The 25,560-nt window shown below is 42.6% G+C and overlaps 1 protein-coding gene across 1 annotated transcript in view; it reads right to left on the bottom strand.

The window, feature by feature from the left end:
* LOC115156315 (cystathionine beta-synthase) overlaps nucleotides 1-17,184 on the bottom strand; it is a 33,321-nt gene extending 16,137 nt beyond the window's left edge. The window contains exon 1 of the mRNA XM_029703788.1: nucleotides 16,933-17,184. The gene's annotated coding sequence lies outside the window, so the exon portion shown is untranslated. The remainder of the gene's footprint in view (nucleotides 1-16,932) is intronic.
* Nucleotides 17,185-25,560: the final 8,376 nt, after the last annotated feature.

Raw genomic sequence — 25,560 nt, 5'->3', positions numbered from 1 at the left:
TACAACCCCCCTCCAGGTCTGTGTTCTCCTACTAATCTCATTACAACCCCCTCCAGGTCTGTGTTCTCCTACTAATCTCACTGCAACCCCCCTCCAGGTCTCTGTTCTCCTACTAATCTCATTACAACCCCCCTCCAGGTCTGTGTTCTCCTACTAATCTCACTACAACCTCCTCCAGGTCTCTGTTCTCCTACTAATCTCACTACAACCCCCTCCAGGTTTCTGTTCTCCTACTAATCTCATTACAACCCCCTCCAGGTCTGTGTTCTCCTACTAATCTCATTACAACCCCCTCCAGGTCTGTGTTCTCCTACTAATCTCATTACAACCCCCTCCAGGTCTGTGTTCTCCTACTAATCTCATTACAACCCCCTCCAGGTCTCCGTTCTCCTACTAATCTCATTACAACCCCCCTCCAGGTCTGTGTTCTCCTACTAATCTCACTACAACCCCCTCCAGGTCTCTGTTCTCCTACTAATCTCATTACAACCCCCTCCAGGTCTCTGTTCTCCTACTAATCTCACGACAACCCCCTCCAGGTCTCTGTTCTCCTACTAATCTCATTACAACCCCCTCCAGGTCTGTGTTCTCCTACTAATCTCATTACAACCCCCTCCAGGTCTGTGTTCTCCTACTAATCTCATTACAACCCCCTCCAGGTCTCTGTTCTCCTACTAATCTCATTACAACCCCCTCCAGGTCTGTGTTCTCCTACTAATCTCATTACAACCCCCTCCAGGTCTCTGTTCTCCTACTAATCTCATTACAACCCCCTCCAGGTCTCTGTTCTCCTACTAATCTCATTACAACCCCCTCCAGGTCTGTGTTCTCCTACTAATCTCATTACAACCCCCTCCAGGTCTCTGTTCTCCTACTAATCTCACTACAACCCACCTCCAGGTCTGTGTTCTCCTACTAATCTCATTACAACCCCCTCCAGGTCTCTGTTCTCCTACTAATCTCATTACAACCCCCTCCAGGTCTCTGTTCTCCTACTAATCTCATTACAACCCCCTCCAGGTCTCTGTTCTCCTACTAATCTCATTACAACCCCCTCCAGGTCTGTGTTCTCCTACTAATCTCATTACAACCCCCTCCAGGTCTCTGTTCTCCTACTAATCTCATTACAACCCCCTCCAGGTCTGTGTTCTCCTACTAATCTCATTACAACCCCCTCCAGGTCTGTGTTCTCCTACTAATCTCATTACAACCCCCTCCAGGTCTCTGTTCTCCTACTAATCTCATTACAACCCCCTCCAGGTCTCTGTTCTCCTACTAATCTCATTACAACCCCCTCCAGGTCTCTGTTCTCCTACTAATCTCATTACAACCCCCTCCAGGTCTCTGTTCTCCTACTAATCTCATTACAACCCCCTCCAGGTCTGTGTTCTCCTACTAATCTCACTACAACCCCCTCCAGGTCTGTGTTCTCCTACTAATCTCATTACAACCCCCTCCAGGTCTCTGTTCTCCTACTAATCTCACTACAACCCCCTCCAGGTCTCTGTTCTTCTACTAATCTCATTACAACTCCCTCCAGGTCTCTGTTCTCCTACTAATCTCACTACAACCCCCTCCAGGTCTCTGTTCTCCTACTAATCTCACTACAACCCCCCTCCAGGTCTGTGTTCTCCTACTAATCTCATTACAACCCCCTCCAGGTCTCTGTTCTCCTACTAATCTCACGACAACCCACCTCCAGGTCTCTGTTCTCCTACTAATCTCATTACAACCCCCCTCCAGGTCTGTGTTCTGCTACTAATCTCACTACAACCCCCTCCAGGTCTCTGTTCTCCTACTAATCTCATTACAACCCCCTCCAGGTCTCTGTTCTCCTACTAATCTCACGACAACCCCCCTCCAGGTCTCTGTTCTCCTACTAATCTCATTACAACCCCCTCCAGGTCTGTGTTCTCCTACTAATCTCATTACAACCCCCTCCAGGTCTGTGTTCTCCTACTAATCTCATTACAACCCCCTCCAGGTCTCTGTTCTCGTACTAATCTCATTACAACCCCCTCCAGGTCTGTGTTCTCCTACTAATCTCATTACAACCCCCTCCAGGTCTCTGTTCTCCTACTAATCTCATTACAACCCCCTCCAGGTCTCTGTTCGCCTACTAATCTCATTACAACCCCCTCCAGGTCTGTGTTCTCCTACTAATCTCATTACAACCCCCTCCAGGTCTGTGTTCTCCTACTAATCTCATTACAACCCCCTCCAGGTCTGTGTTCTCCTACTAATCTCATTACAACCCCCTCCAGGTCTGTGTTCTCCTACTAATCTCATTACAACCCCCTCCAGGTCTGTGTTCTCCTACTAATCTCATTACAACCCCCTCCAGGTCTCTGTTCTCCTACTAATCTCATTACAACCCCCTCCAGGTCTCTGTTCTCCTACTAATCTCATTACAACCCCCTCCAGGTCTCTGTTCTCCTACTAATCTCATTACAACCCCCTCCAGGTCTCTGTTCTCCTACTAATCTCATTACAACCCCCTCCAGGTCTGTGTTCTCCTACTAATCTCACTACAACCCCCTCCAGGTCTGTGTTCTCCTACTAATCTCATTACAACCCCCTCCAGGTCTCTGTTCTCCTACTAATCTCATTACAACCCCCTCCAGGTCTCTGTTCTCCTACTAATCTCATTACAACCCCCTCCAGGTCTCTGTTCTCCTACTAATCTCATTACAACCCCCTCCAGGTCTCTGTTCTCCTACTAATCTCACTACAACCCCCTCCAGGTCTGTGTTCTCCTACTAATCTCATTACAACCCCCTCCAGGTCTCTGTTCTCCTACTAATCTCCTTACAACCCCCTCCAGGTCTCTGTTCTCCTACTAATCTCACTACAACCCCCTCCAGGTCTCTGTTCTCCTACTAATCTCACAACAACCCCCCTCCAGGTCTGTGTTCTCCTACTAATCTCATTACAACCCCCCTCCAGGTCTCTGTTCTCCTACTAATCTCACTACAACCCCCTCCAGGTCTGTGTTCTCCTACTAATCTCATTACAACCCCCTCCAGGTCTCTGTTCTCCTACTAATCTCATTACAACCCCCTCCAGGTCTCTGTTCTCCTACTAATCTCATTACAACCCCCTCCAGGTCTCTGTTCTCCTACTAATCTCATTACAACCCCCTCCAGGTCTGTGTTCTCCTACTAATCTCACTACAACCCCCTCCAGGTCTGTGTTCTCCTACTAATCTCATTACAACCCCCTCCAGGTCTCTGTTCTCCTACTAATCTCACTACAACCCCCTCCAGGTCTCTGTTCTCCTACTAATCTCCTTACAACCCCCTCCAGGTCTCTGTTCTCCTACTAATCTCACTACAACCCCCTCCAGGTCTCTGTTCTCCTACTAATCTCACAACAACCCCCCTCCAGGTCTGTGTTCTCCTACTAATCTCATTACAACCCCCCTCCAGGTCTCTGTTCTCCTACTAATCTCATTACAACCCCCCTCCAGGTCTCTGTTCTCCTACTAATCTCATTACAACCCCCCTCCAGGTCTCTGTTCTCCTACTAATCTCATTACAACCCCCTCCAGGTCTGTGTTCTCCTACTAATCTCATTACAACCCCCTCCAGGTCTCTGTTCTCCTACTAATCTCATTACAACCCCCTCCAGGTCTCTGTTCTCCTACTAATCTCATTACAACCCCCTCCAGGTCTGTGTTCTCCTACTAATCTCATTACAACCCCCTCCAGGTCTGTGTTCTCCTACTAATCTCATTACAACCCCCTCCAGGTCTGTGTTCTCCTACTAATCTCACTACAACCCCCCTCCAGGTCTCTGTTCTCCTACTAATCTCACTACAACCCCCCTCCAGGTCTGTGTTCTCCTACTAATCTCATTACAACCCCCTCCAGGTCTCTGTTCTCCTACTAATCTCACGACAACCCCCTCCAGGTCTCTGTTCTCCTACTAATCTCATTACAACCCCCCTCCAGGTCTCTGATCACTACTTTTTCCCCCTTTTCTGTCTCCCTCTCCTCCAACCCTAACCACTCAACCCCTACCCAGATGGTCTCCCTCTGCTCCAACCCTTGCCACTCAGCCCCTACCCAGATGGTCTCCCTCTCCTCCAACCCTAACCACTCATTCCCTACCCTGATGATCTCCCTGTCCTCCAACCCTAACCACTCAGCCCCTACCCTGATGATCTCCCTCTCCTCCAACCCTAGCCACTCAGGCCCTACCCTGATGATCTCCCTCTCCTCCAACCCTAGCCACTCAGCCCAACCCTGATGATCTCCCTCTCCTCCAACCCTAGCCACTCAGCCCCTACCCAGATGGTCTCCCTCTCCTCCAACCCTAGCCACTCATTCCCTACCCTGATGATCTCCCTCTCCTCCAACCCTAACCACTCAAATCCCATCCCTGATGGTATCCCTCTCCTCCAACCCTAGCCACTCAGCCCCTACCCAGATGGTCTCCCTCTCCTCCAACCCTAGCCACTCAGCCCCTACCCAGATGGTCTCCCTCTCCTCCAACCCTAACCACTCAAATCCCATCCTTGATGATCTCCCTCTCTTCCAACCCTAGCCACTCAGTCCCTACCCTGATGATCTCCCTCTCCTCCAACCCTAGCCACTCAGCCCCTACCCTGATGATCTCCCTCTCCTCCAACCCGAGCCACTCAGTCCCTACCCTGATGGTATCCCTCTCCTCCAACCCTAGCCACTCATTCCCTACCCTGATGGTATCCCTCTCCTCCAACCCTAGCCACTCAGCCCCTACCCTGATGATCTCCATCTCCGTCCCTACCCTGATGATCTCCCTCTCCTCCAACCCTAACCACTCATCCCCTACCCTGATGGTATCCCTCTCCTCCAACCCTAGCCACTCATCCCCTACCCTGATGATCTCCCTCTCCCCCAACCCTAACCACTCAGCCCCTACCCTGATGATCTCCCTCTCCCCCAACCATAACCACTCAGCCCCTACCCTGATGATCTCCCTCTCCTCCAACCCTAGCCACTCAGCCCCTACCCTGATGATCTCCCTCTCCTCCAACCCTAGCCACTAAGCCCCTACCCTGATGATCTCCCTCTCCTCCAACCCTAGCCACTCAGCCCCTACCCTGATGGTATCCCTCTCCTCCAACCCTAGCCACTCAGCCCCTACCCTGATGGTATCCCTCTCCTCCAACCCTAGCCACTCAGCCCCTACCCTGATGGTATCCCTCTCCTCCAACCCTAACCACTCATCCCCTACCCTGATGGTCTCCCTCTCCTCCAACCCTAGCCACTCAGCCCTTACCCTGATGGTATCCCTCTCCTCCAACCCTAACCACTCAGCCCCTACCCTGATGGTCTCCCTCTCCTCCAACCCTAGCCACTCAGTCCCTACCCTGATGATCTCCCTCTCCTCCAACCCTAACCACTCATCCCTTACCCTGATGGTCTCCCTCTCCTCCAACCCTAGCCACTCAGCCCCTAGGGTTGGAGGAGGCCTTGGTTCTAGGCCTTCTCCTCTTCTCACTATACACCAAGTCACTCGGCTCCGTCATATCCTCACATGGTCTCTCCTATCACTGCTATGCGGATGACATTCGACTACCTTTCTCCTTCCCCCCTTCTGATACCCAGGTGGCGACACGCATCTCTGCATGCCTGGCAGATATCTCAGCTTGGATGTCGACCCACCACCTCAAGCTCAACCGCAACAAAATGGAGCTGCTCTTCCTCCTGGCGAAAGGCCTGCCCGCTCCAAGACCTCTCCATCACAGTTGACAACCCCACAGTGTCCCCCTCCCAGAGTGCAAAGAACCTTGGCGTGACCCTGGACAACACCCTGTCGTTCTTTGCAAACATCAAAGCAGTGACTTGCTCCTGCAGGTTCATTCTCTACAACATTCGTAGAGTACGACCCTACCTCACACAGGAAGTAGCGCAGGTCCTAATCCAGCCACTTGTCATCGCCCGTCTGGACTACTGCAACTCGCTGTTGGCTGGGCTCCCCGCTTGTGCCATCAAACACCTGCAACTTATCCAGAACGCTGCAGCCCGCCTGGTGTTCAACCTTTCCAAGTTCTCCCATTTCCCCCCACTCTTCCGCACACTCCACTGGCTTCCAGTCGAAGCTCGCATCCACTAAAAGACCATGGTACTTGCCTACGGAGCAGCAAGAGGAACTGCACCTCCCTACATTCAGGTTCTGCTCAAACCCTACACCTCAACCCAAGTACTCCATTCTGCCACCTCTAGTCTCTTGGCCTTCCGTGAACTACAGTAACACCAGCACTTGACTCCTTTCCCTCTTATTAGCTCTGAACTTGCTGATAGCTACTTTATTGAGGGAAAACGTACTTACGATGACTGTGATATGTGGTTGTCCCACCGAGCTATCTGAAGATGAATGCACTAACTGTAAGTCGCTCTGGATAAGAGTGTCTGCTAAATGTAAATGTAAATGTAATGTAGCAACATCAGAAAACAACCATAGAAATGGTCCACAGCGAACTCTAGCTCTGGGTGATGATGGAAGAGGAGCAAGGTCACCTTCACAGTGCAGATCATCCTGTCCTTTAGCTTACTACTACCCAGCAGGTAAGGAATGGTTGAGTCAGCATTGTTTCCTTGTTATTTCAGGATACCCTTTCAACATTGCATCAACATGGCTATTAGAATGAATGTATAACACGAGACTATATGGTTTTTTGTTTAACATAGGTTAACAGAAAAAAGTTCAATGTTTCTACTTTGTTTTAAAAGGTCCAATGCAGCCATCTATCTCAAGATCAAATCATTCCTGGGTAACAATTAAGTACCTTACTGTGATTGTTTTGAATTAAAATTGTCAAAATGAAACAAAAATAGCTTCTTAGCAAAGGGCAATTTCTCAAGCAAGAAGGACTGTCTACGAGTGGTCTGAGTGGAGAGGTTTGGAACGCGTTCTTATTGGTCTATTAACTAAACTACCGCATGGTGATGTCACCATGGAAGGCCAAAACTCCATCCCACCAAAACAGGCTGAAATTTCAGGCGTTCTTTTCATTCAGCTCTTACACTAAAAGGGCATTATCACCATTTCACAGTATTATTCCAACTTCATAGTATGAAAATAGATATAAAACACAGAGAAATAATGTTTTGTCTGCACTGGGCCTTTAAAATGTCAGATTGTGTGGGTTAACAACTCAATCAAATATCTATTATCACTCGACAGTGGTCCGACATCTTTTCCTGCGAGTACAACGTCACTGAAAGCGTTTGGTTTAAACATAAGTAGCCTACCAAAGCTGCTGGTTAAGTTGTTAACAAACAGAACACAGCAGCTTCTCCTCTGCCTGGCTGAGCATAACCTATTATATGGTGATATTTTTGTGTCTGTAAAATGTATTATGCTATAAATAGGGGTGGAAATGCCTTTATGGGCAAATATGGATATAATAACCATCATATCGAAGTAAACTTGAAGTCACCCGATGACATGGTGTATGGTCCTCCCACTACCACTCAGGAAACCATGCAACTTAAATTAGGCTACAGATGAAATAAATGATGATGAACTTCACATGGTGGTGAAAGTTAATGGTATGAGCTTGATGCTCCTTTCCAATAAATGTTGAGAGTCTTATTCTGTCTTATTCTGGTGACATGATGATCAATGATCAACTGCAGTTTTGACAAATAAAAACATTCTTGCTCTTATCCATAATATTTTAATGTACAGTCGTGGCCAAAAGTTTTGTGAATAACACAAATATTAATTTTCACCAGCTCTGCTGCCTCAGTTTGTATGATGGCAATTTGCATATACTCCAGAATGTTATGAAGAGTGATCAGAAGAATTGCAATTAATTGCAAAGTCCCTCTTTGCCATGCAAATGAACTGAATCCCCCCAAAACATTTCCACTGCATTTCAGCCCTGCCACAAAAGAACCAGCTGGCATCATGTCAGTGATTATCTCGTTAACACAGGTGTGAGTGTTGACGAGGACAAGGCTGGAGATCAATCTGTCATGCTGACAGTTCGAATAACAGTTCTTCTTCTGTGAACCATGTTCTTCCTCTGTGAACCATGGTTACCACCAAGGAAACACGTGCCGTCATCATTGCTTTGCACAAAAAGGGCTTCAACAGGCAAGGATATTGCTGCCAGTAAGATTGCACCTAAATCAACCATTTATCGGATCATCAAGAACTTCAAGGAGAGCGGTTCAATTGTTGTGAAGAAGGCTTCAGGGTGCCCAAGAAAGTCAAGCAAGCGCCAGGGCCATCTCCTAAAGTTGATTCAGCTGTGGGATCGGGGCACCACCAGTACAGAGCTTGCTCAGGAATGGCAGCAGGCAGGTGTGAGTGCATCTGCACGCACAATGAGGCGAAGACTTTTGGAGGATGGCCTGGTGTCAAGAAGGGCAGCATAGAAGCCACTTCTCTCCAGGGAAAACATCAGGGACAGACTGATACTCTACAAAAGGTACAGAGATTGGACTGCTGAGGTCTGGGGTAAAGTAATTTTCTCTGATGAATCCCCTTTCTGATTGTTTGGGGCATCCGGAAAAAAGCTTGTCCGGAGAATACAAGGTGAGCGCTACCATCAGTCCTGTGTCATGCCAACAGTAAAGCATCCTGAGACCATTCATGTATGGGGTTGCTTCTCAGCCAAGGGAGTGGGCTCAGACACAATTTTGCCTAAGAACACAGTCATGAATAAAGAATGGTACCAACACATCCTCCGAGAGCAACTTTTCCCAACCATCCAGGAACAGTTTAGTGACAAACAATGCATTTTCCAGCATGATGGAGCCCCTTGCCATAAGACAAAAGTGATAACTAAGTGGCTCGGGGAACAAAACATCGATATTTTGGGTCCATGGCCAAGAAACTACCCAGATCTTAATCCCACTGAGAACTTGTGGTCAATCCTCAAGAGGCGGGTGGACAAACAAAAACCCACCAATTCTGACAAACTCCAAGCATTGATTATGCAAGAATGGGCTGCCATCAGTCAGGATATGGCCCAGATGTTAATTGACAGCATGCCAGGGTGGATTGCAGAGGTCTTGAAAAAGAAGGGTCAACACTGCAAATATTGACTCTTTGCATGAACTTCATATAATTGTCAATAAAAGCCTTTGACACTTATGAAATGCTTGTAATTATACTTCAGTATTCCTTAGTAACATCTGACAAAAATATCTAAAGACACTGAAGCAGCAAACTTTAGGAAAATTCATATTTGTGTCTTTCTCAAAACTTTTGGCCACGACAGTAGACTAGCCTACCTGCAAAGCCTACACACACTGTATCTGCGAGCTGTTGGCTAGAGCGCACATGCCAAGACCAGAGTAGGCACATTTGCTATTTAACGCGACAGTTTTTGTGACAAAACTATTGGTAGAGTTGAAAATGCGATTGAAACACATTGAACATTGGATTTTTATTCAGTTCATGAAAAATACAATTTTATGTGCACTACATCACCACACTAGAGGATGACCGATTAATCGGAATGGCTGATTAATTAGGGCCGATTTCAAGTTTTCATAACAATCGGTAATCGCATTTTTGGACACTGATTGTAGCCGATTACATTGCACTCCAAGAGGAGACTGTGCGGCAGGCTGACTACCTGTTACGTGAGTGCAGCAAGAAGCCAAGGTAAGTTGGCTTCTTGCTGAAAAAAGTATTTAATAAGATTATCCAAATCCAGACCTCCATGGGTTGATAAATTGGATTTCCATTGATTATTTTTGTGTGATTTTGTTGTCAGCACATTCAACTATGTAAAGAGAAAATTATTTAATAAGATTATTTATTATATACTGCTCAAAAAAATAAAGGGAACACTTAAACAACACATCCTAGATCTGAATGAAAGAAATAATCTTATTAAATACTTTTTTCTTTACATAGTTGAATGTGCTGACAACAAAATCACACAAAAATAATCAATGGAAATCCAATTTATCAACCCATGGAGGTCTGGATTTGGAGTCACACTCAAAATGAAAGTGGAAAACTACACTACAGGCTGATCCAACTTTGATGTAATGTCCTTAAAACAAGTCAAAATGAGGCTCAGTAGTGTGTGTGGCCTCCACGTGCCTGTATGACCTCCCTACAACGCCTGGGCATGCTCCTGATGAGGTGGCGGATGGTCTCCTGAGGGATCTCCTCCCAGACCTGGACTAAAGCATCCGCCAACTCCTGGACAGTCTGTGGTGCAACGTGGAGAATCACTGCACTAGAGCAGAGTACATTTTGGGTTAATATAATACGTTGACCCATCACTGCAAATTTGGGTCCCATGAAGTTTTGAATGGGTCGCAGGTGTTGGAGTAAAACAAATATATATATATATATTGTGTGTAAATTGTTTAATTTTATTTAAAAAAATGTATACTCCAGTCTGAACTTAAACGACTTAAACCAGGTAGAAAGTGTGTAGAAATGATAATGAACATACATGTTTAATTAACTTAATCGCTGTGAAAATACTGTGATTTGAAGAAACATTTTTCAGAGATTAAGTTAATTAAACATGTATGTTCATTTTCATTTCTACACACTTTCTACCTGGTTTAAGTTGTTTAAGTTCAGACTGGAGTATACATTTTTTTAAATAAAATTAAAAAATTTAGCAGAGCTATTTTGGTTGATTTTGTGGTTTCAAACCAGTGACTTTATTAACATTCTTCATCAAGAAAATGATCAAAATGAAAGAGGTGGAAATGGTGTTCCCTTGTCATGTAATTGCTACATTTACTATCAACATAGCATTAAAAACTGTTTTCCAGATTGTATTTTGGTGATTATTTTTCGCAACAAGAAACTTGGGTCGCGACTGAGACAACCTGGTTCAATTTGGGTCCCGAGGCAAAACCAGTTGAGAACCACTGCTCTAGTGTAATCTACTGTACTGTACTGTACTTTTCTTTACTGTACTGTACTGTGCTGTCCAAACTTTTGAAACATAGACGTCGATGATTGGTTTAGATTTGGTCTGGTCACCAATCATGGACGTTGTTGTTTGGGCCAAATACAGGCCGTCAGTGGACGTTGAACCACGGTCCGGCCCAAAAAACAATGAAATCACAGCCAGAGCTGACTGACAAAATGTAAACTACTTTTCAACGTCCATGAACTAGAGGTCGACCGATTATGATTTTTTTTTACGCCAATACCGATTATTGGAGGACCAAAAAAGCCGATACCGATTAATCGGCCGATTTTATTTATTTGTAATAATGACAATTACAACAATACTGAATGAACACTTATTTTAACTTAATATAATACATCAATAAAATCAATTTAGACTCAAATAAATAATGAAACATGTTCAATTTGGTTTAAATAATGCAAAACAAAGTGTTGGAGAAGAAAGTAAAAGTGCAATATGTGCCATGTAAGAAAGCTAACGTTTAAGTGCCTTACTCAGAACATATGAAAGCTGGTGGTTCCTTTTAACATGAGTCTTCAATATTCCCAGTTAAGAAGATTTAGGTTGTAGTTATTATAGGAATTATAGGACTATTTCTCTCTATACCATTTGTATAGCTTCCATCCCTCTCCTCCCTCTCCTCGCCCATATAAACAGCTTGAAGCACAGCGAAGAGCTGCTGGCAAAACGCACGAAAGTGCTGTTTGAATGAATGCTTACGAGCCTGCTGCTGCCTACCACCGCTCAGTCAGACTGCTCTATCAAATATCAAATCATAGACTTAATTATAACATAATAACACACAGAAATACGAGCCTTAGGTCATTAATATGGTCGAATCCGGAAACTATAATCTCGAAAACGAAAAGTTTTTTTTTCAGTGAAATATGGAATCGTTCCGTATTTTATCTAACGGGTGGCATCCTTAAGTCTAAATATTCTTCTTACATTGCACAACCTTCAATGTTATGTCATAATTACGTAAAATTCTGGCAAATTAGTTCGCAACGAGCCAGGCGGCCCAAACTATTGCATATACCCTGACTGCGTGCAATGAGGAAAAGAAGTGACACAATTTCATGTTAGCAGGCAATATTAACTAAATATGCAGGTTTAAAATATATACTTGTGTATTGATTTTAAAGAAAGGCATTGATGTTTATGGTTAGGTACATTGGTGCAACGACAGTGCTTTTTTCGCAATTGCGCTTGTTAAATCAACACCCATTTGTCGAAGTAGGCTGTGATTCAATGAGAAATTAACAGGCACCGCGTCGATTATATGCAACGCAGGACACGTTAGATAAACTAGTAATATCATCGACCATGTGTAGTTAACTAGTGATTATGTTAAGATTGATCGTTTTTTATAAGATAAGTTTAATGCTAGCTAGCAACTTACCTTGGCTTCTTGCTGCCCTCGCGTAACAGGTAGTCAGCCTGCCATGCAGGCTCCTCGTGGAGTGCAATGTAAGGCAGGTGGTTAGAGCGTTGGACTAGTAACCGGAAGGTTGCAAAAACGAATCCCCGAATCCCCCCTGAACAAGGCAGTTAACCCCCGTTCCTAGGCTGTCATTGAAAATAAGAATGTGTTCTTAATCTGACTTGCCTAGTTAAATAAAGGTGTAAAAAAAATACTAATAAAATTTAAAAAATGTAAAATCGGCAAATCGGTGGCCAAAAATACCGATTACCGATTGTTATGAAAACTTGAAATCGGCCCTAATTAATCGACCATTCCGATTAATCGGTCGACCTCTACCATGGACGTCCAGTGTCAGTCAGTGCTCAGTAGGTGCGGATGATGGTTACAGTAAATGGAAAGTGAGGGGGCTCATGGGTTGGATAGGTGTTAGTAAGGTGACATTGAAGAGAGGGGCGGAGGGGTTGTCCAGACTGTTTTCACATGATGCAGACCAGCCCACACAGACAACAGCATAAGAAGCAACAGTGTTTACCTTTTCCAAGACTGTGTACTTTAGTATGAGGCTGCAGCGAGCACACCCAGGAAACTTAAACATTCTGAGCTTTAGTTACTGCCACTGATGTTGGCGAGACCAACACAGCAACACCACACACACTACCATTTACTACAGCTACTAATAATACCCTAGGTGTGCTCTTTTGAATACCTCTATAAAGCAGGGGTGTTGGTGTTTGGCCCTGCAACACAGCCCCCAACAACAGCTGGGGCTGTGGGGAGAGAGAGACCACATGGGGATATGAGTGTCCATGTGCTGTAACAAATACTGAGTGGGAGAACACAGTCTGCAGAAACAGATACTGCACATTTCAATGTATGTAATGCAGGGCTCTACAGTGCTACCATTTTGTTTGCATATGCTCCTAAACATTTTGCTGTGCTACATGGAATTTTTATTTGGAAGCACTATTGCTCCTAGGAGAAAGAATCACGCCAATAATACTTTTTCAAACGATTACTTCGCTGTACTGCAGCCTCTGAGCGCCATAGAAAATACACTGAGGGCAGATTCGTGACAATCATGCTTACATTTTAGTCATTTAGCAGACACTTATCCAGAGCGACTTACAGTAGTGAATGCATACATTTCATACATTTTTTTTTTGTACTGGCCCCCCGTGGGAATCGAACCCACAACCCTGGCATTGCAAACACCATGCTCTACCAACTGAGCCATAGGGAAGGCTTGAAGCATTACTTCAGGGAAAACAGCTTATTTTAGCCAAAACTGTTCAACTGTTGTCACCCAGATTACAGTTTTTGTCTTTCTATCGCATATTGGCGGGACCGCATTTTAATTTTCATAAACCATGTTGCAGGCCGTTCACGAGCCGCTTACCTTGTTCAGTCATGTTACAGCATTAGCTAGCTAGCAACCTGGTAACCACAGACGGATATTATCATAATCTGGATTGATCATGTCAACATCATACTTTCAAAACTTTAGATAGTAAACTAGACAAGCAGTCATTATTATGAATCACGTCGACAATCTACTGGCAAATCCTTTTTAATCTGAGTCATATGAAGAGAAATAATAGATAAAGCGTATCGGTACTCATCGGTACTCATCGGTACTCATCGGTACTCATCGGTACTCATCGGTACTCATCGGCCATAAACATTACACAACATGTCGGAAATCGCAAATTCAACAACGAGTGGTTTGGAAAGAATCAGTGGATAATTGATAACATCGCAAAGCAATCACTATTTTGCTTCCCCTGCCACCTATTCGGTGGAGAGGGTGTGTGATCCAAGTCTGGGTTTAAGGATTTAAAACATCTGTCTGATAGGGTCTCTTTTCCAAGCTTAAAAGCATAAACATTCACACGCAACACCATGGAGCAGAAAAGGTTGAATACATTGGCCATGTTGTCAAACCAGCATGACTTCTGCTGTGTTCAAAACAAGTGGAAACTCGGAAATCTCACAATTCAGTGCGTTCAAGACAACTGGGCTCAGACTGGGAAAATATGTATTGAACACAATGCGTAAACAGTGAGGTCTCGGAGAACTGTACCACTTTAGAATAGCCTATCTATAGGTCAGGGATGGGAAACTTTGAATGGTTCTGGGCCACAAAAAAAATCTGAATTCATCATTGAGGGGCCGCAGTGGATTGCGGGTCTGCGTACCCACCCATCCATTCATACCCAAACATGAAGTCAGAGCCGGTCCTAGCCTTTTGGGGGCCCTAGGGTACGTTTTGTTGAGTGCCCTGCCCACTCTCTACTTGCAAGCAAAACATTTTAGTGGTCCCCCTCTTGAATGCGAAGAGAATTGATCTGTGGCCTACAAACGGGGGGCCACCAGTTGCCCATCCCTGCTATAGGTAAACTGATAGGGCTTTCTGACAGACTAAATGATGTCTTACACATTTTTCCAAGGATCATATTAGTTTTTTCTTGTACTTATTTAACCCTTATTTTACCAGGAAAGTTGACTGAACACATTCTCATTTACAGCAATGACCTGGGGAATAGATACAGGGGAGAGGAGGGGAGATGAATGAGCCAATTGGAAGCTGGGGATGATTAGGTGGCCCTGATGGTATGAGTGCCAGATTGTGAATTTAGCCTCAATGAATAGTAATTTAGTCTGCCAGCTATATTGGATCATTAAAAAATTATGTTTTCCTACATTTATCCTATAAAGGGAGAACTACTATCTAAAGGCAAAACCAGAATGCACTGGTCTTACATCAGTGTACACAGTGGGATTTAAAGCACGTCATTTCCCACAATCCAATATACCATTTGCAAATGTAAAATGTTTTGCAATTAAAGGCTACACTATCTAGCCAGTACTGATTTAATGGTGTATACATATTTCAAAAAATCGAATCAAATTGTATTTGTCACATGCGCCGAATACAACAGATGTAGACCATACAGTGAAATGCTTACTTATAAGCCCTTACCCAACAATGCAGTTTTAAGAAAAATTTGTGTTAAGAAAGTATTTACTAATTAAACTGAAGTAAAAAAATATATATGTTTTTAAAATAACAGTAGCGAGACTATATACAGGGGGTACCGGTACAGCATCAGTGAGTGTGGGCACAGGTTAGTCGAGGTAATTGAGGTAATATGTACATGTAGGTAGAGGTAAAGTGGCTTGGCATAGACAATAAACAGAAAGTAGCAGCACCGTAAAAATGGAGGTGGGGGGTGGGTCAATGCTAATTTGTCCGGGTAACAATTTAATTAGTTGTTCAGGAGTCTTATGGCTTGTGGGTAGAAGCTGTTAAAAAGCCTTTTTGGACCTAGACTTGGCGATCCGGTACTGCTTGCCGTGTGGTAGCAGAGAGAACAGTCTATGACTTGGGTGGCTGGAGTCTTTGGTCATTTTTAGGGCTTTCCTCTGACACCGCCTGGTATGGAGGTCCTGGATGGCAGGAAGCTTGGCCCCAGTGATGTACTGGGCCGTACACACTACCCTCTGTAGTGTCTTGCGGTCAGAGGCCAAGCAGTTGCCATACCATTTCTGATTCTAGTTATTGATTATAGGTTTAGTGTCAATCTGTTCAAGTGTCAGTCATCTATTCAGCATTAGATAAAGTGGACAGACAAACCTGTAATAAAGTGCACAGACAAACCTGTGCAGACTAAACTATTAAAAAAAACCTTAAGTAACATTAGATCTAAAGATAAATTCTGACATCAAATTGATAGCTGCTATTATGTCTCCTTTCTATTGTAAGCAACACTTTTTTACCTTCCGTCGTAGGCTACTAAATGCCATACATCTTCCATTCACCAGCATGTCAAATTATACTTTTTGTTAGGCTACAAAATGTTTATGAGATAGATGATGCAATCGCCGCATTGTACACTGAGGAGGTTCGTTTATCTGGCCCGGGTTACCCCAGTGGGAGGAGTTTAGCCGGGTTAAAAGTGATTGCATTCGTTTTGGAACAGGAATGCGTCCCGGTCGTGAGCCAGGTGCTCCACTCTGGCCGATAGCGAAGACGCCTAAAAACAAAAGTCATTGCTTTTGAAAAAAACGATTTATCTGCCTTCCCAATGAAAATAGTTTGAAGTCAACATTTATTTCATGGAAAATAGATGTTGCATGTTTCTGGACGATGCACCATTCTGCCATGTTGACACCATGACCAATCGGCGCAGATTACCATATGAGATAGGTGCTCCTCCCGCCCCACATTCGCCCGATGACTTGACGGGACATTGCCCGGTTCATCCCAAGCCAGCGTAATATGACTCCACCATTGTCCGCCTTGGCTACAGTAGGCTACCTTGGCGCGACTGATGATGCTACTGTAAATGGTATTTCATCATGCTCGTTCATGTCACTCAATTGTTTCAGATGGTCAAGTCACTCTACATGACACCACACAATCAATGAACCCTATAACATAACACTGTAATAGATTAGAAAAAGTAGGAAAGAGACAGAGCGCTATGATGTTCAAGCGCCACGCGTGAGGAATGATGGAGTGTTCTGAATCAGTCAAAAAAATACTCAAAAATAAAAATTATATGATTATTAATATCGTTCTTTGGTAGTAACATTGATGTTCACTCACCTTTGAGTCAATTAAGGTAGCTAGTGGTGATGTACCGGTATGTGATCCAATTTCAAAGATCTTTCGTAGAATGCGACTATATGAGCATTGCCAGCAGCCCAAGAGTGACAACGGTCCAATCTGATTCGAGTGTACTTGTTTGGTGTGTGCGTTGATTGGCTACAGTGGGTGCTTTTGTCGGTCTTGCTCTTCCAATCAGAGTGTACACATTTGTCGGGCCTTTGCGCACATAAGATGCAATATGGATCTACCAGAGATATTAGAAAAGGAAGAAATAAGAATCCATCGGTAAATTAATGCTCCGCCCAGCAGACTGTAGACCAATCGTGTTCCCGTTGTCATTCTGCGTCACTCAGTTGCTAAGGGAATTGTCACGTAATCGTTTCTTAAAAGGTACGATGCCTTGTTCATATCTACTCGGAAATCTTCAACTTCCGACTTCAGTGCGTTCAAATCAACTGGGAACTCGTGGAAAAAACTATCTCCAACTGGGAAAATCGTTTTAAACGGTCATACAACTCTGAATTCCAAGTTGGAAACACTGGCATCCTTTTACAACTCTGACTCTCCGACCTGAAGATCACTGACCATGAACTTGACTTTGTTTTTTTCAGAGTTCCCAGATGTCTCAGATGTGTAGGCAGTCATTGTAAATAAGAATGTGTTCTTAACTGACTTGCCTAGTTAAATAAAGGTTATATTAAAAATAATAATAATTAAAGGCACCATGAGTTGAGAAACCTGCCTATTATTTTCCTTTTAAGTATGTAATGTCACGATTTCAAAGCTATATGATATTACAGAGAACAAGTTAATTATCTCACGTCTCTGGAAAATATTTGTAATGTTTTAGCTTCACGTTATTCATGTTAATGTTGAGATTTCAAGCTAGTGCCCAATTGACTCCCATTTACTCCTTCCAATGGAGTTTCCCATCTAATCAAAAATATCTCTGCCTGGATCTACTAAGGATTTTGGTCAGTACTATCCAGGGTCCTTGGGACGTTCCCTTAAACCCTATCCTTAACACCTACCCTTACTATAACCTTAACCATAACCTTTAACTGACCTTAACCATTTTAAAGTTCTACTTCAATGGGGTAGGGATGTCCCAAAGATCCCGGATAGCACAGACATTTTCTAAGGCTAACCAGCTTCAGCTTCACATTCCAGCTCAGGCTTCATCCGTACTATAACGGTGGATATTGCTCGTCCTACTGCTGCTAAAGCGTAAATCATAGTCCACAGATGCTGAGACATGATAGTTCGCTGTCCCATTGTGACATACAGTAGGTATGCAGCTCTGAAACCACACACACGAACGCGCACCTCCACACAATTCCCAACCAGCGCGTCTCCAGGTAGATATCCTCTATTCATTTGAATGTGTTGACAGTTGGAGAAATTGCTTGAGCAATTGCGTGTCATTTTCTTGTAAAGACGAGGGAAAAAAATGCCAAAAAAAACAAATACAATTCCATGTTCAGATAAATTGTTAAGCAGTTAGATTAAACAACTTCATTGTAAAATAAATGTTTTAAAATTAAACATGTATGGAAAGAGGTGAATTAACACTCCTCAGTTAGCAGACTCAAGCAAGCTAAAACCCACATGGCAGCAAAAATGAACTAGCAGAAATTGTTAACAAGTTAGAAATAATTTAAACACACTTTGCTGTAGGCTACTATTTACTAGTCAACAAAAAATAATGTATGTCGTATAAAATATATTCACCCCACCCAGTATTGTAATCAAACTTACCAGAAAGCATGTAGTCCTTGGCTCATGTGTGCAAGATCTTGAGAATCAGCTGTACATGTGATGGAGGAGTGCACTGCACATGTGATGGAAGAATGCACTGTGCATGCAGAGGGTTGCAATTCCATTGAACCAAAATATGCCACAAGACCTAGAATTGCCTAATGTGTATCCCACAAAAGGTTCACTGTTATAAGCTAACTTTTTTGATGAATTTAAGCAGAATTCTCCAAATTCCCGGGCTTAACTTCCCATGGAACATTTTTGGCAAATTTATGACCCTTTGCAACCCTACTTGTAACTGATCAAAATTAAAGAAAAGTTATGTCGCAAATTCAGCAGCTATTGTGTGAAAAAGGCTTTTAGAAGTGCCACCTATAATTGATTACTTATCATTAATGCAGACATTGTTGTGCTTTGCACAACAACAAGCACCTTTTTCCCCGCTCCTATTGATAAAATAATGTACTTAAGTCATATAAAAGTGTTACTGAGCATGAAGTCAAAATATCATTGTGCCATTACTAAATGTGTAATGTGATATATATTAATATACATTTTTTTTGTATTATTATTTTTTTTTTTTACATTTGATTAATACAATATTTAAAGCTGCAATATGTCATTTTCTGGGAGACTGACCAAATGCACATAGAAATGTGAGTTATAGATATGTCAATCTCGTTGAAGGCAAGTCTAAGAAGCGGTAGATTTGTTCTATGTGAGCTATTTCTATGCTTCCCTTTCTTACATTTCGTTTTTGTGTCTTTTACTTTTGGTTTTGTACACCAGCTTCAAAAAGCTGAAAATACATTATTTTGGGTGTGTTTGGTAAATTCACTCTGTCTATCTACTGCGATATCAGAGCACTCTCGTCTAAATGTGCCAGAGCGTAGAATAACTGATTAAGTTACGAACGCTTAACACCCGTTGAATATGGCCAATGCCAGTAAAAGTTGGGGGAAAAACTTAATTAAATTGTTGCAAGCAGCACAGTTACAGTCACCAAAGCCAGCTCTGCTAAGGTGAGTAAAATGGTCAGAGTGAGGTGTTCTCTCATTTGTGTCTGGAAGTTGCTAGCAAGCTAGCCAACTTTAGCCAGTTAGCTTGAGTGCTTCACTGCTGTTGTGAGCTCGGATCAACCCTACTCCTTGGCCAGAGCGTCCAGTGTGCACTCTGAATGCTCCGAGAGCGAACCCTCTGAATTTAAGAATGGACAATCTTACAATGCTCTGAATTTACGAACCGCAGAGCATACTCTGAGCGCACTCAGGCACAATTTACGAACTCACCCTCAATGGGTGTTGCGCATTTGTAAATTCCACAGTTATTCTGCGCTCAGAAAGCGCACAGAGGAGAGTGCTCTGAAATTGGAGGAGATAGCCAGAGTGAATTTACAAATGCACCCTTTGGGTTATTGAAAATATACTTCACAGCGGTATAGATGGTACAATGATTCTTTACACTAGGCCTATACGTTGCTTGTTTTGTCAAATTAATTGAAATTAGAGAAACTATTAGAATTTTAGCAACCAGGAAATGGCGTAGCGATTCTGCATATTACCTTTAACAAAGATTATGAATATATTGACAAGATACATGTCTCTCCGCTAGAACAATTGTAGTCGTTGTCCACAAAGCGGAACTGCGGGCTGCCTCGCTCCCGCCTATCCGTTCTTTGGATTGGTGGATACATCTCATTATTGTAATACATTTTTTTTATTATTTGATGGGGGTTGTTGACATCAACCACCTGTATTCAATGGAGAGAGATGCAATGCTATTAGCCTCATTGCATGAATATGTATAGCCATCTTGAGATAACTCCGGTATAAAGTGTTTTTTCTCAAAGTTGCCGGGATGTCACGTGTCCTACTTACAGTTGAAGTCGGAGGTGTATATACACTTAGGTTGGAGTCATTAAAACTTGTTTTTCAACCACTCCACACATTTCTTGTTAACAAACTATAGTTTTGGCAAGTCGGTTAGGACATCTACTTTGTGCATGACACAAGTAATTTTTCCAACAATTGTTTACAGACAGATTATTTCACTTATAATTCACTGTATCACAATTCCAGTGGGTCAGATGTTTACATACACTAAATTGACTGTGCCTTAAAACAGCTTGGAAAATTCCAGGAAATGATGGAATGGCTTTAGAAACTTCTGATAGGCTAATTTATATCATTTGAGTCAATTGGAGGTGTACCTGTGGATGTCTTTCAAGGCCTACCTTCAAACTCAGTGCCTTTTTGCTTGACATCATGGGAAAATCAAAATAAATCAGCCAAACATTATAGACCTCCACAAGTCTGGTTCATCCTTGGAGCTATTTCCAAACGCCTGAAGGTACCACGTTCATCTGTACAAACAATAGTACGCAAGTATAAACACCATGGGACCACGCAGCTGTCATACCACTCAGGAAGGAGATGCGTTCTGTCTCCTAGAGATGAACGTACTTTGGTGCGAAAAGTGCAAATCAATCCCAGAACAACAGTAAAAAACCTTGTGAAGATGCTGAAGGAAACAGGTACAAAAGTATCTATATCCACAGTAAAACTAGTCCTATATCGACATAACCTGAAAGGCCGCTCAACAAGGAAGAAGCCACTGCTCCAAAACCGCCATAAAAAAGCCAGACTACGGTTTGCAACTGCACAAAGATCGCACTTTTTGGAGAAATGTCCTCTGGTCTGATGAAACAACAATAGAAGTGTTTGGCCATAATGACCATCGTTATGTGTGGAGAAAAAAGGGGGAGGCTTGCAAGCTGAAGAACACCATCCCAACCGTGAAGCATCACAAAGCCCTGACCTCAATCCTATAGAACATTTGTGGGTAGAACTGAAAAAGCGTGTGTGAGTAAGGAGCCCTACAAACCTGACTCAGTTACACCAGCTCTGTCAGGAGGAATGGGCCAAAATTCACCCAAATTATTGTGGGAAGCTTGTGGAAGGCTACCCGAAACATTTGACCCAAGTTAAACAATTGAAAGGCAATGCTACCAAATACTAATTGAGTGTATGTAAACTTCTGACCCACTGGGAATGTGATGAAAGAAATAAAAGCTGAAATAAATAATTCTCTCTACTATTATTATGACATTTCACATTCTTAAAATAAAGTGGTGATCTGGTAACTGACCTAAAACAGGGAATTTGTACTCTGATTAAATGTCAGGAATTGTGAAAAAGCTGAGTTTAAATGTATTTGGCTAAGGTGTATGTAAACTTCCGACTTCAACTATATATCAGTACACTCCTAACAATTTAATCATTACGAAACTTCTATTCGATCAAATAAACATCACATAGCAAATAAGCCATTTATTTTTTTGTTGACCAAATTCGACTCTCTTATTGACCTCCATACAAAAACTCCTTGATTGGGGGGTGAAACAACGAACAACCTGTCTTCCTCTTCCTCTCTGCCTTTAATCTGTTATCTTCCTCAAATGAAGGGGTTGATCAATCAAATTTCAAACAAATTACATTTATTTATAAAGCCCTTTTAACATCAGCAGATGTCAGAAAGTGCTTAAACAGAAACACAATCTTTGTAAGAGGCAGGGAATCTGACTTGTGGCTCAGTCATTTCATTCAGGACAAGTGGAGTTAGCCGTGCCCTAGAGCAGATTAGTTCTGAAGGATTCGTGACCATAAAAATTTACTTGACTAAAAGGTGAGCCACTTTCGTGTGACCAGATGTCACGACTTCCGCCGAAGTCGGTCCCTCTCCTTGTTCGGGCGGTGTTCGATGTCGCCGGCCTTCTAGCCATCGCCGATCCACTTTTCATTTTCCATTTGTTTCGTCTTTGTTTTACACACCTGGTTTCAATTGTCCAATTACATGTTCATTATTTAACCCTATGTTTTCTCCATGATTTTTGTGCGTGTTTGTTTTATTGTATTTCGGTCCTTTTGTGTGGGCTTGGTAATTCTACATGTACTTGGTAATTTTGAGTAAAGTTACTTTTATTACTCATCTCTGCTGTCCTGCGCCTGACTCCTCTGCACCAGCTACACCCAGACCTATTACACCAGAGTTGAACTCAGAGTTGGCCCGAAGTTACCTCGCTAACTCCTCAAGCCTGCTTCTTAGGATACCCCATGTAATCATTCTTCTTCACAAGATAAACAATAACAATTATTTGATTTAAATATGGTGATGAGAGGAAGCCCAGTGGGAGAAGATGGAGCGAGATGGATTTTGTCCGACATTATGCTAATTTCTCATTGGACATTATGCTAATTTCTCATTAATTAAACGTTTGATCTCAATACAGTTTTCTGTTCCCCAAACTAAAAGCTGTTACGAACAGAGTGAACTAAGTTTTGTAGATTTTACCCTTTGCCAAAGTTTTAAAAGGAGTGCAAGGGCGAATTGAGTTATTGCACAAGTGCATTTCACAGAGTAGGCGTTCCTTAACGGAAATATGTTCTGCCCACTATGACTCATTTGTTCATTTTGGAAATGACAGGCTGTGGTCTATTTTGGGTTAGTTATAGAAGTATTTGGTTAAGCTCTCTTTTTTTCTAGATCCACTTATATGTACACAAGATGACTAAAAGGAGCATCGTGTTGAAACCACTGTGCATTCATCTTGGCACTCCCCCACCGTTAGAATTTTTTGGAAGCTATAGAAATGCATTTATCTACATTTGTTTTTGTCACATTTATTCTATTACAGACACCTTAATGCATACTTTTAAAATTATATTATGTGAGCTAAACATACTACACATATACTTGTTAGGGATTCTTAATGTTACTGTCCTTACTACAATGAAAACATATTTAAATACATGTCATTTTGTCCTTGAAACATTTCATTGAAATACTGTCCAATTCCATTCATTCCTATGGAGGACTGCTCCATAGAGAATGATAGAGGCCTCTAGTGGCCAAAAATCCGTTTTAGCATGGGCAGCGCCATTGAGGGCTTCCACCATGCTTACGCCATTTTAAAGTAGTCAACTGGGTGGAGATTCATATGTGTTGTAACCTCAACGGTGATGCCTATGCTGTCACAGACGCTATAATGCATTGGTCACCAACCTTTTCTGAGTCAAGATCAACTTCTGAGTCAAAATGCAAGCCGAGATCTACTGCTCACATTTTTTTTTAAACATGACTTAAAAAACGTAAGCCTATACAACATGAATCAATTGAAAACAGTTCTGTAGTAATGAGGTTTGTGCAGTAGGCTATTGGCCCAATACATTATCACTGCATATTGGCTATGCTTATATTGCCCTGCCAATGTTGTTCTTCTCAGACCATTTTGAAAGTATTCACACACATTGACTTTTTCCAAAATGTTCTGTGATACAGTTTGAATTTAGATTGTGTGTCACTGGCCTGCACACAATACCTCATAATGTCAAAGTGGAATTATGTTTTTAGAATTTTTTTACAAATTAATTAAACATGGAAAGCTGAAATGTCTTGAGTCAATAAGCATTGAACTCCTTTGTTATGGCAAGCCTAAATATGTTCAGGAGTCAAAATGGGCTGAACAAGGCACATAATAAGTTGCCTGGACGCACTCTGTGTGCAATGACAGTGTTTAACATGATTTTTGAATGACTGCCTCATCTTTGTACCCAAAACATGCAATTATCTGTAAGGTCCCTCAGTCGAGCAGTGAATTTCAAACACAGATTCAACCACAAATACCAGGAAGGTTGTCCAATGCCTCACAAAGAAGGGCACCTAGATGGGTCAAAATGTAAAAAGCAGACGTTGAATATTCCTTTGAGCATGGTGAAGTTATTAATTACACTTTGGATGGTGTATAAATACACCCAGTCAATACAGAGATACAGGCGTCCTTCCTAACTCAGTTGCTGGATAGGAAGGACACCTCAGGGCCAATGGTGACTTTAAAACAGGTACAGAGTTTAATGCCTGTGATAGGAGAAAACAGAGGATAGATCAAAAACATTGTAGTTACTCCACAATAACAACCTCAAAGAATGAAGAAAAGGAAGCTGGTACATAATACAAATATTCCAAAACATGCATCCTGTTTGCAATAAGGCACTGAAGTAAATCTGAAAAAAATTGGCAAAGAAATCAACTTTATGTCCTGAATAAACTGTTATGTTTGGGGCAAATCCAACACAACACATCACTGAATACCACTCAAGCATTGTGGTGGCTGCATCATGTTATGGGTATGCATGTCATCGACAAGGACTAGGGAGTTTCTTTTTAGTATAAGAAGAAATGGAACCTAAAACACAAGGCCAAATATACACTGGAGTTGCTTACCAAGACAACATTGAATGTTCCTGAGTGGCCTAGTTACAGTTTTTAACTTAAATCGACTTGAAAATCTATGACAAGACTCGATCCCATCGAATTCCTACAGGGAATGATCCCTAAATGGATCCCATCCATATCTCACAGGGTTCAGATAGAAAGAGCCCATAGCGTCTACTCGGGACCTGGGTCAAGAAATGCTTTAGACAGACCGAGGATGCTGATCTTCAAGGCCCTCCGGTACAACAATCGCTAAGCCATTCTAAACTCAGCAAAAAAAGAAAGGTCCCTTTTTCAGGACCCTGTCTTTCAAAGATAATTCGTAAAAATCCTAATAACTTCACAGATCTTCATTGTAAAGTGTTTAAACACTGTTTCCCATGCTTGTTCAATGAACCATAAACAATTAATGAACATGCACCCGTGGAATGGTCGTTAAGACACCAACAGCTTACAGACGGTAGGCAATTAAGGTCAGTTATGAAAACTTAGGACACTAAAAAGAGGCCTTTCTACTGACTCTGAAAAACACCAAAAGAAAGATGCCCAGGGTCCCTGCTCATCTGCATGAACATACTGCAAGGAGGCATGAGGACT

This window comes from Salmo trutta, chromosome 20, assembly GCF_901001165.1.
Source record: "Salmo trutta chromosome 20, fSalTru1.1, whole genome shotgun sequence".
NCBI classification, from domain to species: Eukaryota; Metazoa; Chordata; class Actinopteri; order Salmoniformes; family Salmonidae; genus Salmo; species Salmo trutta.
This window is presented reverse-complemented; position numbering and strand designations above follow the sequence as displayed.